The sequence below is a fragment of the Phoxinus phoxinus genome, assembly GCF_949152265.1.
Source record: "Phoxinus phoxinus genome assembly, chromosome: 5".
Classification (NCBI taxonomy): domain Eukaryota; kingdom Metazoa; phylum Chordata; class Actinopteri; order Cypriniformes; family Leuciscidae; genus Phoxinus; species Phoxinus phoxinus.
The window spans coordinates 5,610,639-5,621,546 of record NC_136880.1 but is presented as its reverse complement, the minus strand read 5'-3'; the positions used below and the strand labels follow the sequence as shown (position 1 = coordinate 5,621,546).

At 38.5% G+C, this 10,908-nt stretch overlaps 1 protein-coding gene and 1 long non-coding RNA gene across 4 annotated transcripts in view; both read right to left on the bottom strand.

The window, feature by feature from the left end:
- Positions 1-10,908, bottom strand: part of LOC306999438 — a 743,560-nt gene that overhangs the window by 539,573 nt on the left and 193,079 nt on the right. The gene's annotated exons all lie outside the window — the stretch shown is intronic.
- The window catches only part of LOC306999434 (uncharacterized protein), a 169,848-nt gene that overhangs the window by 68,130 nt on the left and 90,810 nt on the right, over positions 1-10,908 (bottom strand). The gene's annotated exons all lie outside the window — the stretch shown is intronic.

The following is a 10,908-nucleotide window of genomic DNA, read 5'->3' as shown; positions in this document are numbered from 1 at the left end:
GCTTCATACATTATTTACAATCAGAAACATAAACAATTTAAGGCATAGGCTTATGCCCTATTTCAGAAAGTCAATAGCAGGACCCCATCTTCTTTCAAAAACTGGGGTATTTAATTGCAGTTGTGCTGTCAACCATTCCATTAAATAAACTTGTCTTATCTTTTGTGTCCATTGCGTAACGGCAGGTGGCTCAGGTTTTAACCAACAGATTGTTATCATTTTCCTTGCCGTCATTAAGAGAAGATGGAGAAGAAATGCTTGGTCTTGAGAAAGATTGTCCGAAAAGATATCCAGTAAAAATGTTTGCGAGTCAAAAGAGATGTTCACTTTTAGTAGAATTTCCAAAATGCCATTAATGTCCTTCCAAAAGTTATGTATGGTGGGACAGTCCCAAAAGATGTGAGTTTGATCACCGACCAATCCACAGTTTCTCCAACATTTGTCACTCATACTACTCTTGGTGAGGAAAGATTTTAACGGAGTCCTGAAAAATCAGATTTTCGTCTTCCAATCAAACTCCCTCCAGACCTGACTGCCCACACCCTTATGACAGCCAGAGCAAATGTTAACCCAAACATCCTCATCCAAGGTAACATTCAGCTCCATTTCCCATTGTTGTTTTATGTGTTGTGTTTTATCTGACATGTCAATCAACAACTCTTAATTGGGCAAAGGTTTTTAATTGCATTTCCATCAAACAATTGATTCACTGTGAGGAGACCCCTCTCAGCCCATCCCCGAAAGTCGCTGCTGTCTGAAAAAGGTGGAAGGAACTCAATATTTCCATTAATAGTCATAGCTCGAGATAAAGCAGTATTTCCCTTCAACTGCTTTTGGACCTTATTTCAAATCTTTAATGTATGTTTGACCCATAAATTAGCAATTTTTTTAGAATATTCGTTGACAGCCCTAGTATCAACTAATTTAGAAATCTCTACTGTGTAAAACCCCACCCTTTTTAAGATCATTTATTGTTAGAGCAACCGCCTCTATGAACCTTTGATCAAGCAGGTACATTACTCTGATTGTTACTAAAGCCCGTACTTCCTTTGGCCGCCTTTCCATTCAGTTCTCCGCTGCTAATGATTGGATTACACTTCAAAGATCTTTGAGGCTTGAGTCCATTGTTCCGTTAACCACTTTTAAATTATTATTGGCAAATCATTTCTCTGATCATTGTACGTGCTAATCGGATCCACTCTTTGCCATTAATTGCATTGACACCTTTAATTTTAATGTTTGATCTGCTGACCTGTATACTGCATTCTTATTTATTGAGTACTACCTTGTCTTGTAAATACATGTGTAACTTTGTTGTTTGTACCTCAACGCTTTTATCTTGGCCAGGTCGCCTTTGCAAATGAGAATGTGTGTTCTTAATGTGCTTACCTGGTTAAATAAAGGTTAAATAAAATAAAAAAATGAACTCGGCGAAGGTATAAATTAGTTATCAGTGTTGAAAAAGGCTTTGATTTCGGCGTTGGCGAGTGTGGCTGGACCTCCGTTGGCTCTCCTTCCTGCTGTATTCCACCCGTCTCGGCACAGCTCCGTCTCTAGTCGCTCCCTCTCGTCAACTCGGGCGTGCACCCCCAACTCCCCAAGTACCGGCACAGCGTCTGTCAATGTCGGGTAGGTCTTCACGCTATCTTCCATAAAAACTCTCAGCTGTGCAGGGAAAACACACTTTGTCCTAATGTTCTTCATCTTTAGCTGCTTTACTGGATCACGCACCAGCGCTCTTTTCTTCTGCAGCTCGGGAGAGAAGTCGTGATCAAAGTAGATCTGTTTTCCTTCGTACATAACTTTTTTCTGCTCCCAGGCCTGTCTTAGTATGATTTCTTTTACTGAGAAGTCCAAAAACCTAACGACAAGCGAACGAGGGGCTGCTTCAGGGTTTTTGGGCTTGGCAGTGAGCGCTCTGTGTGCCCTTTCAATGACGATGTTAAGTTCAGGGGGAAGTCGAAGAACAGATTTAAGCAAATCATGTACAAAAAGCTTAACATCTCTTCCCGCGCTCCCTTCAGCCACTTTATAAATTCTCAGATTGTTTCGTCTTAGATGATTTTGCATATCTTCACATCGTGCATTCAAATCCATTTCTCGGTGCAGTAAGTAATGAAGGGCTCGCTCATGGCGCCTAGCCTTGTCTTCATTAGCACTAATACGTTCCTCCGCCTCTGTGGTTCTCTTTTGCAGTTCAATAAGTTCTCCTTTCAGTTCACCAAAGGACGTTTCCAGCCGTATTAAAGATCGCTTGAGTCTTAAGTGTGCCCATCTTGGTTGTCTTTCCTCAGTTTCTCGAACTCCGCAAGTATTTTTGTTTAGATTGTCCTCTGCCTCTAGATGTCGACATGTCGAATTTGTTAAGAGTTGTCGAGTTTTATGCTGGTTTTGTTAGGAAATTATTACAATTTTATACGGAGCGTGTCCCTCAAGCTGCTGCCAACATGGCGTCACCGGAAGCCTTCATTAGACGTCAATCTTAATATTAGTTTATTTTAAAATGTTATAAAATGTTAGTTCATTTTAAAAGGCCTACATGTTGACTAAAGCCATGATCTTTCTTAATTTGCCTGACTGAACTTGGGATGTTGGCAGTGGGTGTTCCCCTACGTTATATACAGCGAACATCCCATTAAGTGAGAAGAGATTAAGAAAGGACATTTTGGTACAACCACGTTGTTTGCATTTTCTTGCAACAAAATAGCAGCGGAATTTCCATGAATTGAAAGCGTTTTTACCCGGGGGTAGCAACTACTAGTGGCAGTGATTCATTCTGTGCGTCTGAGGAGATTGTAGACAGCTGTTATTTGCGCATGCACCAGCGGGTGGCACACGTGCGTTATTACTGGCAACTGAACCAGGAACTACTGTATAATCAAGCAGCGCTTAATATAGTGTTATTATGTCAAAATACAGATTTATTAAGTTTTAAATTAAACCATTGTAATCCTGAAAGTATTCCCCCTTTTTTCAAAATGTAACTATAATGTGATTACTACGTTTTTGACGTAACTGTAATAAATTACAGTTACTGTATTTTTGTATCCTGATTACATAACGCCATTACATGTATTCCGTTACTCCCCTACCCTGCAAATTCACCATGGGAATGGTGGGAATGTCCAATGTCCACATAAGAAATGAAGGGAGCTTTTACGGTTTACTTAAAGGGTTTATTCACCCAGATTTTTTCCTACAAAACTTTATTTTGGTCTCATCTGATCATCAAACCCAGTATTACTGAAAGCTCCAGTAATGCCTGGCAAACATGAGTTTGCTGATTGATGTCCCCAAAGGCTTTTTATTGCAACCTTACCAAACACATTGTGGTTATATAGGTGAGGTCTGATCATAGTTTTTGAGACTTTCTGATCTCAAGACCCAACTAACCAATCATTTTAGCACACATATTTTGGAGAAAAACCTTTTTGTATGATCTATTCCACATTTATTTGTGTAGTTTAACTGCAGTTAAATTTAAGTTGTGTTTTTTTATATATATGTATATATTTACCAAGGGCCATTATTGCCATTATTTCACACGGTCAATGTATGTATGCAATATGTAATGCACAAAAAGTGTATAGCACAAAAAGTCTTCGCCAAATATCAAGAGTCTGGGTCCATGAGGGCAGTTTTTTCTGAGAGTAAATGTCTCTACAGAAATCTGATGAGCTTCAGTCTTCAGTTGAAGACTTTACCAGAAGATTTCATCTCTAAACATACCAAGGACACAGAAGATTTCATCTCTTTTTTTTTTTTTTTTTTTTTTTTTTTTATTGGAAAAAGCAAAACAATACAGTACTTCCATTCGCAGATACAATTTATCCTTTTTTTTTTTTTTTTTACCTCCCTCTTTAAACATACATGAATATATAAATGGAAACATATACCCGCATATAAAACATACCTATGAAATATATTATATATATATATATATATATATATATATATATATATATATATATATATATATAAATGCACATACATGCGCGTGCATACACATGAGTAATCAAAAACAAAAACACCAATAAAGATGTGGGAGAAAATAAATACAATGGATCACAGAGTACCACGTAATAAACAATGAACAACCCCCCACCCACTCGGCACACCACGACCAACACACATATTACTGGTTAAGCAATACAAACAGTACAACAAAACAAAAACAGACACACATTCAGTTGGGTAGTACCCTTAAATCAGTGAAATAGGAAATAAAAGGTTGCCATTTATGGAAAAATTTGACTGTACTTCCTCTCAACGTGTATTTAATTTTCTCAAGTTTTAAAAAATACATGACGTCTCTGAGCCATCGGGAGATTGAAGGGTATTTAGCAGACTTCCAGTGTAACAATAAAGAGCGTCTTGCTAGTAAGGATGTAAAAGCTATGATGTCCTTTTGTGTAGGGTTAAGTGCAAGTGAGGGGTCAGGAATTCCAAATATAGCAATCAGAGGACAAGGTTGGAGATTTATCCCAAGCACCGAGGACATAATATGAAAATAACCCAACCAAAAATCTTTCAAATCAGGACAAAAAAAAAACATGTGGCTAAGATGACAAGGTGAGCCATGACATTTATCGCATTTGTCTTCAACATCCGGATATATTTCAGAAAGTCTAAGCTTAGAGAAATGTACCCTATGTAAGACCTTAAATTGAATAGGTCCAAGACGAGCACAAGTCGTGGTAGAACGTATCCTCTCTATAGCCTGTTCCCAAGACTCCTCCTGTATTTGTATTCCCAGTTCCCTTTCCCATGTACACTTAAGTTTGTCATTTGAATCGTCGCTAAAAGCTAAGATGATGTCATAAAGCTTAGAAATGATTCCTCTGTTATGAGGGACAAATGAAAGCATGGTTTCCCAGTATTGCTCTGGAGGTAAAGAGGGGAAATTAGGGAAACACTTAGCCACAAAATTGCGAGTTTGAAAATAGCGAAACAGATGACTAACAGGGAGTTCATAGCGAGAAGACAAATTGGTAAAACTGTCAAAGACACCATCTACATATAAATCCCTAAATTGTGTAATACCCTTGTCATGCCACAGTGAAAATGTCGAATCCGAAAGTGATGGAAGAAATAAGTGGTTGTAATTAACAGGACCCAAGGAAGAACCATCTACAAATTTAAAGTGTCGTCTAAATTGATACCAGATTTTGAGCGTGTTAAGAACCACTTGATTATCGGTATATAGAGAAGGTTTTGTGGGTAAAGAGGTATAAAGTAAAGCAGGTACAGAAGATCCCCTACAAGATGATAGTTCCAATTTACACCAAGAGGATCCAGGGGATTTTAACCAGTAGCAGAGTTTATGAATGTGAGCCGCCCAATAGTAATTCAAAAAATTAGGTAATGCTAGTCCTCCACTAATTCTGCATCTCTGCAGTAGAGTTTTACGAATCCTAGGTGGTTTTCCACCCCAGATAAAAGAACAAATTATCTTATCAAGTGAGTCAAAAAAATGTTTTGGCAGAAAAAGAGGAATTGACTGAAATAAAAATAGAAATTTTGGTAAAATATTCATTTTAACAACATTAATCTTGCCGATTAATGAAAGGGGGAGGTTAGCCCATCTTCGAATATTGGTTGTAGTCATAGAGATAAGGGGAGTGAAATTCGCAGAAGCAAGGCTAGACAAAGAACGAGTCACGTTGACACCGAGGTATTTGAACCCTGATGGACTAAATCGAAAAGGCAAATTCATATGACATGCTGCATATGACATGCTGCAGTATTAATGGGAAAACACTCACTTTTCTCCAAATTTAATTTATAACCTGAAAAAGAGCTGAAGTTCTCCAGAATACTTAAAACAGCAGGGATAGAAAGTGAAGGATCAGATATATACAATAACAAATCATCCGCATATAATGATAGTTTATATTCAATACTATTACGGGTGATTCCTTTGAATAAAGGGGAAGATCTTAATGTAATTGACAGAGGCTCAATAGCAATAGCAAAAAGCAAAGGTGACAAAGGACACCCTTGGCGAGTTCCACGTTCAAGGGTAAAATAATCAGAATAAACATCATTAGTATGAACACTGGCCTTAGGAGATGAATAGAGGAGGCGAATCCAAGAAATAAAATTTTCACCAAATCCACATTTTTTTAAAACTGCAAACAAGTACTCCCACTCTACCCTATCGAATGCCTTTTCGGCGTCCAAAGAAATCACAAGCTCAGGAAGTACAGTTGAGTGTTTTGAGTAAATTATATTGAAAAGTGTACGGGTATTAAAAAACAATTGACGTCCCTTTATAAAACCATTCTGCTCTTCGGATATAATATGAGGAAGCACATTCTCTAAGCGGGATGCGATTACTTTAGCCAATACTTTAACGTCAGCATTAAGCAAAGACAATGGTCTGTAAGACCCACAGGAGGTTGAATCTTTGTCCTTTTTGAGAAGGAGAGCAATAGTGGCTTGTGTCATGGTTGGTGGTAAAGAACCCCTTTCCAGGGATTCAGTGAATACGGATAAAAGTAATGGAGCCAATTTGCCAATAAATTTTTTAAAGAATTCAATCGGAAACCCGTCAGGACCTGGGGCTTTATTAGATTGCATGACATTAATTGCATTTAATACTTCTTCAAGAGAGAATGGAGAGTCCATTTGCGTGGCAGTAATAGAATCAATGACGGGGTTCGACATATTCTGAAGAAATGTATTCATTTTAGTATTATCTGTAGGAAATTCTGATTTATATAATAAAGAGTAAAATGATTTAAAAGTAGCATTAATCTCTAAGGGGTCTGCAGTAATAGTGTCACAAGTGTTTTTAATAGTAGGTATCAAGCGGGAAGTGGCCTGTCGACGTAACTGATGTGCCAGTAAACGACTTGCCTTATCACCATGTTCATAGTAAGAGCCACGGCTGCATAGTAGCAAGCGTTCTGCCTCTTTAGTTGAGATAAGATCAAATTCTGCTTGCAAATCGAGACGCTGCTTAAGTAGTTCTGGAGAAGGATTCAGTGCATATCTCTGATCAAGGTTACCAATCACAAATGTAAGTGCATTAAGCTTAGCATTAATCTTTTTTTTAGAAAGAGCAGAGTAAGAAATAATTTGACCTCTCAGGTAACATTTAAGTGTCTCCCACAGCAATGAATACGAAGAGGAGTCATTATGATTGAAAGACAAGAACTCATCAATAGAGTTTGAAATTAGTTCACAAAATTCTTTGTCTGCCAAAAGGAGAGAGTTAAATCTCCAAAGTGGTGGGCTAGGTTTATAATTAGAAAGTTGAATATCTAATAATAAAGGTGAATGGTCAGATATTACAATACCTAAATAGTCAGAAGAATTAACACATGAATTAAGTGTACTATCAATAAAAAAATAATCAATCCTAGAATAAGAATGGTGCACCTGGGAAAAGAAAGAGAATTTTTTAATAGAGGGGTTACGGGATCTCCATGGATCAATAAGACTATTCTGTTCCATAAAATCAGAGAATGCTTTAGACATAGCAGATAGAGTCAGATTTCGAGGATTAGACCGATCCAGGATTGGGTCAAAAACACAATTAAAATCCCCACCAAGGATCAGCAAGTGTGTATTCAAGAAGGGGATGTTACTCAGAAATCTATTAGCGAATTCAACATCATCGAAGTTCGGGGCGTATACATTTACCAACAAAACCTTTTTTTGCAACAGGGTCCCAGCAACCATGAGATATCTGCCATTCCTGTCAGCAATAACATCAGTGGATGAGAACTGAACTTTTTTGTTAATTAAAATGGCGACACCCCTAGCTTTCGAATTAAAATTTGAGTGGAAGACTTGGCCTACCCAAGGGCAATGTAACCTACACTGATCTTTAACACGAAGGTGAGTCTCCTGCAAAAATACTAAATCAGAGTTTAAACGTTTCAGGTGCGCAAAAACCTTGGATCTCTTAACAGGATTACCCATACCTCTTATATTCCAACTGATGAATCTAAGAGGTGTGCCTGACCCAGCAATGCTGGGATATATATTGTCATTAACCATCTGAATAAAATTTTAAAATGGTCATACAGAGCCGAGACGAAACGCCCTCCCCCCCTCCCAACAATCCCCTAAACACAAATACACCCAAAGTCCCCATATAACTAAAGAACAAAGGAGACAGCAGTGTTTCCCACAATAAGCAAAAGTTGTCCACAATAATGTTGAACAACCCGGAGACCATGCCGAACAAACAAAAGCGAGAGAGAAAGAAAAAAAAAAAACTCCCGCCGACCTCAGCATTATTTAAACAAATATGCGCATGAATACACTAAAGCACTTGAAAATACAAATTAACAAATAATAGTAGGTAATCAGTCTTGCGCAAATGGGTGCAGAAGGCATAAAATGAGAAAATACAAAATATGGTATAATCTTAATAACAAAAATCCAGTAAGATTGAGAAAAATAAATATAAATAAAATAAAAATTACCTTCTACAAACAAACAATAATGACACTAATTTAGTAAGTGTAGCAAGCCAGAAAAACATACTGAATAAACAGAGAAATAGGACTGGAGTAGAACTCTGAAAAGCTATTGGAGCTCACCCAGGAACCAAAGTTTTGACAAAGTCGCTGGCTTCCTCCGCAGAAACGAAATCCTTCTCGACACCGTTGTATGTGATGCGAAGTCGCGCTGGATGAAACAGACCATAACGCGCACCGTCAATGCCACGAAGTTGGCGTCTGACCTCGTTGAATGCAGCCCGAGCCCGAGCTATCTTGGCGGTGTGGTCAGGGAAGACTGAGACGGTCTCTAACTTTTATCTGTCGGAGCTCTCTCGCGCGGCGCAAAATGTCCATACAGTCACTGTGATAATGAAACCTACACACAATGGCTCGTGGACGATCACCAGGCTTGGGTTTAGGTTGGAGGGTCCGGTGGGACCGGTCCAAAAGCGGCTCCTTTTCCAGGTTGAACGCTTCCTTCAGCAAGGCGGCTACAGCTGCAGTGGAACTGGTGTCAGGACCCTCCGCTACTCCCACTATCCTAACGTTGTTGCGCCGTGATCTGGACTCCAAGTCTTCACACTTATTTTCCAGCATGGCTACGTTAGTTGTGAGGCGCTCAATAGTAGTTTTCATCTCGGCGATGTCATCGGAGCACTCAGTGAGTGCGTGCTCCATTTCTCCAACCGTACCTTTTAACTTGGACATGGTAGCCTCGGTAGCAGCTTTATCAATCGCCAGCTGTGACTTTACCGCTTGCAGGTCAAGCTTAATAGTAGGCAGAGCATCCCCGAGTGTATCCTGGAGTTCCTTTTTAAAAATATCAGCAATATCTTTCCTCACCGAGGCCAACAACTCGAGCTTGAGTGCAGCGATGTCAAGGTTAGCATGCGTCGAGGCGCACGCGCTCGCGCCCGTGCCCTCTGAAGCAACAGATGAGCCACTCGAGGGCGTGGACGCACTTTGAGGACTAGGCCGCAGTTGCGTCTGAATAGTTTTGCGAGTTTTAGAGTTCTTTCCAGCCATCTTACACAGTCCAGAGTTAGTCTTCCTACCAAAAAAATTCAGCGGAGTAAGACTGTCCTAAATATGTGTCGAAAAAGCGCAGAAGAATTACAATGTTAATTAAAATCGGCAGGAGCTTCCAAACTCACGTCCTACTCCATTAGAGCTCAGCAGCGCCCCCAGAAGATTTCATCTCTAAACATACCAAGGACACAGAAGATTTCATCTCTAAACATACCAAGGACACAGAGAGACTCCAGGTAGTACATCATTTTAAAACAATATGAACAGGGAATGTTAGTGTTAATGTGCTGTTTAGAGCTCAAGCAGACATCACTCGATTGCAAAGGAACTGAAGGAAAGAATATCCTTTTTAGTTTCTTAATATTGGATTTTTTTTAAACAATTAATTAAATAGCCATCCAAAATGTAAAACATTGAAAGAATTAATGAAATGACAAAGTATTTGTATGGTAAATCAAGTTTTTTTTTCATGAAACCAGAAGATGAAACTCAAAACTTCCTTGCTAGTCCAAAAAAACTAGACTTTTTGTTGTTGTTGTTGCTTTTATTGAGACCAAGCTTCCCAAAACAACTAGTTTCTGATTTAGACTCAGTATGACATCATATCTGCATAAGATCAAAACCCACTTTTACATCATTGCCTCTTTAGCCCCGCCCACCGATTCGCTGGTGTAGTTGGTTTTTATGTAGAAACAGTTACAAAAGCAACAAAATGATAGACACCTCTGAGGATTACAAGATGTTGTGCATTCTTTGTTATTTTTAACAAAGTTCCAGATCGCATCAGTAAGAGAAGCTGCATCCCAATTTGGAGGCTGCATCCTTCGAAGGCAGCGGAAAGTAAACACTAAAGTAAAGAAAACTCCAACCTAGGCCTGTCACGATAACAAAGTTTGCTGGACGATAAATTGTCCAAGAAATTATCACGATAAACGATAATATTGTCGATCTGAGACCATTTTCATCTAGAATAATGATAATGGCATAATAATGGACATACACCTTTCAAAATTCAATAAACGTTTATTTCCAAAGACTATTTAACACTGAAAATTCTAAACATTTTAAATATCCACAATAAAAATGAACAAAACAACCAAAAACCATAAAAGCAATGGACTCTCAGTCTCTGTTAACAAAAAAATTCACTTAAATAAATACCAAAAACAATAAATAAAATGGATGTAAACAAAATTGCACTTCAAAAAATTTAAACAATAGGCTCAACATGCATTCCATAACAGGCAAAACTGCCTGTTAGGACCTTTCTAAACAAACAAACAAAAAAGCCTCAAGCCATATGCAAAAAACTTTTGAAAAATAATTTATCCAGCAAAAAAAGTGAATTGCAGTCTATGTACAGTACACCAATGATGAGAGAGACAGAGAGAGAGAGAGATTTTATGGCAGATTCCGTGCA